The sequence below is a fragment of the Squalius cephalus genome, assembly GCF_949319135.1.
Source record: "Squalius cephalus genome assembly, chromosome: 24".
In the NCBI taxonomy this organism is placed as follows: domain Eukaryota; kingdom Metazoa; phylum Chordata; class Actinopteri; order Cypriniformes; family Leuciscidae; genus Squalius; species Squalius cephalus.
The window spans coordinates 23592875-23599954 of NC_137145.1; the positions used below are offsets into that span (position 1 = coordinate 23592875).

The following is a 7080-nucleotide window of genomic DNA, read 5'->3' on the forward strand; positions in this document are numbered from 1 at the left end:
CGTCATTTAGCTAGTTATCATTGTATATTTAAGTTTCTCCTTACATTCAGTTAATGTCTGGTATTTTTCCCCGCTGTCTGACAGTGGGGAAAAAAGTAGGTTAATTTAATAAATTTAAAGACTTTTATCACGGGAAAGGGTGTTTTTAGGCCTGATAAGAAGTGGAGAACCTAAAACTGTGATAAATCAGTGTAACACTTTAGCTTATTGCTTTGATCATTTGGTTTAGCAGCTGGTTAGCATGACCTGTTAGCATGGCCTGCTGGTAGATATACTGTTACTACATCATCAGCAAAGCTCATATTTCTCCTTTAAAGAGTTAAAGAATTAAATAGTAGCCATGATGTACACATATGCAACATATATATGATTAATATTTCTATTTCAGATGGAAATGATGCTGTATTCTTCACATGTGGAGGGATTGTGTGTCTTTTGTGTGAGGAAGAAATGCTTAATTAGTTAGGCTATAATAAGGGAGTGAGGCAATGCTTATTACACTATTTATTCTAAATGCCACCACAGCCAGGCTGAGGAAAAATGTGTTGGTGAATTCACTGAATTGTGTTGAGTTCTCAATCACTCTATGTGAATGGATGCCATTCCGTCCTTTCACGTGGGAAAATTATTGCCTGAAATAAACGATGACTCATTCGGCCATCTAGTGTTGAATATGGGAACTCTTCCTTTTCTTGTAGTTAGTAGGACAATTCCTTTATGCGCAAAAAAGCTGTATTTAAAGATACTTCGTGATGTTGGTTAATTAATTGACACAAAAGTTTTGTCATTTTATATTAATGATACATTCTGTTAATGTATATTCTATAGGCTATGGTTTATTTTGTCGTAAGCATCTGTTCCCGCGTTGTTGATACAAATTTCGATCTTGATTCAGTATCATTTCATATGTATATAGCCTACTGTACATATAAGGAAAATATTTTGTATAAGGAAAAATATTTTGTTGAATGCAGTTTGCATTTTTTTAGCTCTATTTTAAAATTTTCATGGGCTAAATTCAGTATTTGCTTGCAGTCATTAATATTCACTTGTGTGTGCTTATATGAGTATCTTTAAAATATTAGGATGCAAGTAGATCTAGTGTTTGACCATGTCTTAATATTTATTTAAATGCAAAACCTAAAAATAAGTAGGGCCTAAGCAGTTATGACCTGATTCTCTTTTGAGCAACTAGGCTAGTAGATGCATTATTAAAGAGCCATACAGGCAGAGGCACCTAGTGGGTAAACGATGGCATTACAAAGGAAAATTATTATTTTTCCGGTGACAAATGTCTCTAATTTGCCTCTTTGCATTGGAATTTAAACTACTTTTCTCCATTTTAACCTTAAATAATACACTATTTGTAATATAAATATTGTTTAAGTGGTCAGGAATGGACTATTATTATTGCACAAATAGTATTTAGTACCAAAAGATCTCTTCAAAATATTAAATAAATATTATTGAACATTTGTTTAACTGAAAAAGAGTTAAGGTGTATGGTCACATTTGACCACCAAGGAGTATCATGAGTGACCAATACGTAAGGAATACCTGAGCCTGAGGGTTAAATTAAATACAAGAAAAACATTAACATTAATGTGGCCTCTCCATAACTCTCCGTTTGTCCATCAACCACGTGACCGCGTGGCGACGACGCGCGCGAGATCAAAGCACGTCGCAACTCTGTTTTTCAACGGCTCTGGCTACAGAGATCTGTTATGCCGCATTAAGTGCGCCAAAACGGTATTAAATTCGTATAAAACGTACAAAATTTGAAAGCAGAGATGCCAATTTGGCGAGAGATTTGGGCACAGTGAGACCGTGAGACAGAGAGTGAAAGCTTGTTTCTCACGCCACATGTGAGACTTGGCAACCCATTTATTTATAGCCTCGCTCAACCGCCACTTAACAACTGTAACAACAACAACTAGATGCGAATACTAAGCTCAACAACATATTTCCCACGGCAGTACACATCAAACCAAACAAATATGCAGTTAATTTATTCAGATCTTTCTGTTTCAAAACAGAATATTTGACTGTGAAAAGTGTCAAAACACTTGCTTTAGTGAAATTCATCTGAGTGGATGAAATATTGAAAACATATAAAGTTGTAATTACAGAGTTTAGTAAGTATGAAGAGATACCGTCAAGCTATTCATTCAATGTTACATTAGTATACAGTATGTGCATATTCCAACAGAAAACTAATGAGCTCAAGAGGAAGATCCTGTATTGTCATGCACTGCCTGGATGCTGTAACCTCTGAGGTAAAATACGATTAAAAACTCGAAAAAATAATGGTGAGTAGCCTAGGCTAACATTTATCAAGCATCTCTATTAGCCTACAACCTGTAGTTTGAAATGATATATCTTTTGTCGTTCATTAAAATAGGTATGACATCTGCCTGTATCCTGCAAGAGGAAACACAGCTAGTCAACTGAGGTAAAATAAAACTCGGTGAATTCCAGATTAAAAATAAAAAGGTGTGTAGTATTTTAAAGCATCTCTGTTCACTTTTGTACATCCTGTAGTTTGATTTGTGTGTATATTTTTGTGTATATTGTGTGTATATATATACAGTGCTATGCATAAGTTTAGACACCCATGCTAAAGTTGACTAAAAAGAGGAATAAAAAATCATCTTTTGGAAATTGAACTTAATGCCTTAATTAAAAAAATTAGGAAAAATCCAACCTTTAAGGACACCAATTTTCTTTGTGAATGAATAATGTATTGTAAATAAATAAATGTCCTTCCTTAAAATAGAGGGTGCATAAGTTTGGACACCCCTATTTTAAATTCCCATAGAGGCAGCAGATTTTTATTTTTAAAGGCCAGTTACTTCATGGATCCAGGATACTATGCATCCTGATAAAGTTCCCTTGGCCTTTGGAATTAAAATAGCCCCACATCATCACATAGCCTTCACCATACCTAGAGATTGGCATGGAGTACTTTCCATAAGATCATCTCTCAATGCAAATCAAACTAGCTATTAGGCTAACTGAAATAAAACCATGCCAATCTCTAGGTATGGTGAAGGCTATGTGATGATGTGGGGCTATTTTAATTCCAAAGGCCAAGGGAACTTTATCAGGATGCATAGTATCCTAAAAAAAAAAAAAAAAAAAAAAACTTAAAAATAAAAATCTGCCTGCCTCTATGGGAATTTAACATAGGGGTGTCCAAACTTATGCACCCTGTATTTTAAGGAAGAACATTTATTTATTTACGATACATTATTCATTCACAAAGAAAATTGGTGTCCTTAAAGGTTGGATTTTTCCTAATTTTTTAAATTAAGGCATTAAGTTCAGTTTCCAAAAGATGATTTTTTATTCCTCTTTTTAGTAAACTTTAGTATGGGTGTCTAAACTTATGCATAGCACTGTATATATATTATTTTTTCATTTAGTAGAAATAATAGGGAGGTTCACTGCCTGAATGTTGCAAGAGTTAGACGTGGCCTGTCCATTGAGGTCATTAATAAAGTATGGTAAATTTCAGATTAATACCTCAAAAATAAACAGGAAAGTAATATCTTTCAAACATTTCTGCTCTTTATCAACCTGTAGTTTGAATCGATACATCTTTTTGTCATTCCTTAAAATAGGGATGGCAACTGTATGGATGTTACAATAGGAAACACAGCCTGTCAACTGAGGTAAAACTCCGGTGAATGCCAGATTAAAAATAAAAAGAACAGATGAGTAATATTTTAAAGCATCCATGATCTCTATTGTACAGCCCGTAGTTTGAATTGATACTGTGTATCTTTTTTTCATTCTGTAGAATAGTAATGTTCACTACACGAATGCAGCATGAGGAAACATCTTTGGGGAAAAACTGGTATGTGCCAGACTGAGACCCCAAAAATAAAAATTATTACTGCAGGTGAGTAATTTTTCAGGCATTTCTTTGCACAACTTAAAGTTTAATATGCGCTGTATTGTGTCATTCATTACAATTGTGATGTTCACTGCCTGAATGTTGCAAATAGAAACGTCCGCTGAGGTCAAATACAATTGCGCTAAATCCCTGATTGAAAACAGAAAAAGGGAAAACAATCATAGATGAGTAATATTTCTCGAGCATATTTGCTCTGTGTTGTCCAGCCTGAGGTGTGTGTGTGTGTGTGTGTATTTATTCAGTAGAACAGGGAAGTTCACTGCCTGGATGTTGCAAGAGGAGACGTAGCGTGTCCATTGCGGTAAAAAATAAAGTCCGGTAAATGCCATATTAAAGGCCTGTTCACACCAAGAACGGTAAAGGTAACTATATTAGCATCCTCACCAGCGAAGAATATTGTTATGTTTATTCTAAGCACGCGCTGCAGTTTTATCGTCTCCAGAGACAATTCATATAAGAGACATGCCACTTCCTCAGTTCTCAATACAACTATATAAGGAAAACCTGTAACGGCAAAGATGGCGGCCGGGTGGCACGACTTGCCTAAAAGGACTTTGTCGTCTCCCACTTTAATTTCTCGAGCTCTTTAAAGTTGGAAGGATTCTGATTGGCTGTCAATGTTTTTATCGTTCAACAGCTGGATTCCAGCGAAAATGTTTCTCTGTGCTTTCATCGTTATAGTTGATCCTATTTCTATTGTACAACCTGTAGTTTGAATTGAATGTATATCTTTTTTCTTTCATTAGGGAGGGCAAATGCCTGGATGTTGCAAGAGGAGAATCTGAAATCTGAGGGTCTTAATGTCTTAAAGTACGAGGAACGACCGCATTGAACCTGTTGCGCATCTCCTTTGCCTTCTCTTTCCTAATATATAAAACCCTGTGGAAAATACTTGGGAGTATATTTGGATAGTGCTCTTAAATTTGACATACAGTTCAGTTCGGTGGTCAAATCTAGTTTCCTTCATCGAAGAGCACTTGCAAAGGTGAGGACTTTTTTTGTCCTTTTTGAATTTTGAGATATCCATTCATGCCCTGATTACTTCAAGGCTTTACTATTGCAAATCACTCATATAGGAATCAGTCAGGCTTCTCTTTCAAGGCTACAATCAATCATTTAAAAACAACACAAGTTGACCAAAACAAATACACACTGACAATACACCCATTACACATCACTATTCAGTCTCCAAACACCTACAGAAAATTGTAAGCAATAGAGAACAGATGCATTTTTTTTCTAACTATACAATAGAAAAAAAAAGAAAAAAAAAGACTACAAAAAAAACAAGAGAGAAAAAAATGCTGCCAGTCACGTTAAAAAATACAGACATTAAATCCTAAAATATAAAGTCATGCCTTATATGAATTATAGTATATAACAAGTACCCACAATTTATATGTCTACTCTATATGTCTATGTATTACTCATTCCTCTACTCCAAAAAAGCTTATAAAAGGAGCACACACTTCCAAATGGACTCGAGTGCTTTTTCTTGCTATGGCAGCCATTTTTTCCATTGCCATGTGTTCTAATAGTACATTTAACCAATGATTAATATTTAATAATTGTTTTGTTTTCCAATGTTGAAGAACAGTTTTCTTAGCAAATAGTAGAGCAATATAAACTAATTTTACATAGTGAGGTGTGGTGTCAATCTCGATCTTCTACACACAGAAGATAATGGTACTTTAATCTTAAAAATAATGTACAATTTCTCCAAAACCTCTGACTAAAATTTTGTAATGGGGTTACAATACCATAAAGAATGGAGGTATGTATCTTGACTATTAAGATTACATTGAACAAAATGGGTGAATTAGAGAAACCAATTTTTTATTTTTTATATTGTGTAATATGTATTCTGTGAATCTTATATTGAATAAGGTGTACATTAGGATTATTAACCAAAGAAAAATATTTTTTACAAATTTGTGCCCACTAGTTGGGTCAGGAGATAAAGATACATCAGATTCCAATTTTCCAGTGGGTACATTGAGCTGTCTGTGCCAAGTATTAATCTATATAATTTATATAATATTTTTTTCGAAGGTGAAATAACTTTAATCTCAGTAACAAAACAAGATGGTTGAAGTGTATTATAATTAATATGTATTGTATTTTTAATGACCTTCTTTACAAGTAAATAATGAATTCTACTTTAGGAATATCAAATTTAGAAATTAAATCTTTGAAGGAAATGCTTTTTCTACATAGATTTTAAACATTCATACGAGTCACAGGATCTAATATGTCGTGGGAGGAGGATATTCCAGAGTGTTGGCACTGCCACAGAGAAGGCACGGTCTCCTTTAGTTTCCAACCGGGATTTAGGAACATTTAGAAGGAAACTCTGCGACTGTCTTAAGGGTCTAGCAGCACAGTGATGTTGAAACAGGCTTGGAATATACTCTGGAGCAAGACCATGCAAACCTTTAAAAACCATTAACAGGACCTTGTATTGCTCTCTAACATCAGCAGGAAGCATGCAGTGCAGAGAAGCCAGCACCGGAGAGATACTACTGGAGCGTTTCCTCGTGCCAGTCAGCAGTCTGGCCACCGCACCAACAAGCACCAAGCTTTCTCGCTTGAGTGTTAAACATTGGTGGCTAAAGGGCCAAGGTGAAGTGCAAACCTTTTAGCTACCTAAGTTCCAGGGACCAAAGATCACCACTTCAGATTCAAACGGTACAAAAGCAGCTGCTAGGCTCCGGACTTGTGTCAGGAAGCATGAACATATCACCCTAATTTCATGACACTGGTTGCTGGTCCACTACAGAATGGATTTTTATAATGGGTTTATAAATCTCTCGATGGCTTAGCAGCATCTTCGCTGATCTCCTGGCAGGTCTCTGAGATCCTCAAACTGAGGACTATTAGAGGATCCAAGGACCAGATTAAAACTGAGATGTGACCACCGAAAATTTGCAGTAGAAGCACCGAAACTGGGGAACAGTAAGTGTTCGAACTGCTACAACTGTAGATACTTTTAAATCAAAACTCAAATCTTATGTTTTTCATAGCTTTTAATCGATGCAATGTCTATTTTGTTGTTTATTGGATGTGTTTCTCTGTATTGGGTTTTAACCTATACTACAAGTAGTATGCAAGGCACATTGGACAGCTGTTGTTTTAATTGTGCTTTATAAACAAAGCGGTAT

The 7080-nt window shown here is 35.3% G+C and overlaps 1 long non-coding RNA gene across 1 annotated transcript; it reads left to right on the forward strand.

Annotated features, from left to right (window-relative positions):
• The first annotated feature begins 3430 nt into the window (after positions 1–3430).
• Positions 3431–6672, forward strand: LOC307152932. Its single transcript, XR_013820090.1, has 5 exons — positions 3431–3489; positions 3624–3674; positions 3803–3904; positions 4666–4904; positions 6398–6672. It is a non-coding gene; the product is annotated as an uncharacterized lncRNA (long non-coding RNA).
• Positions 6673–7080: the final 408 nt, after the last annotated feature.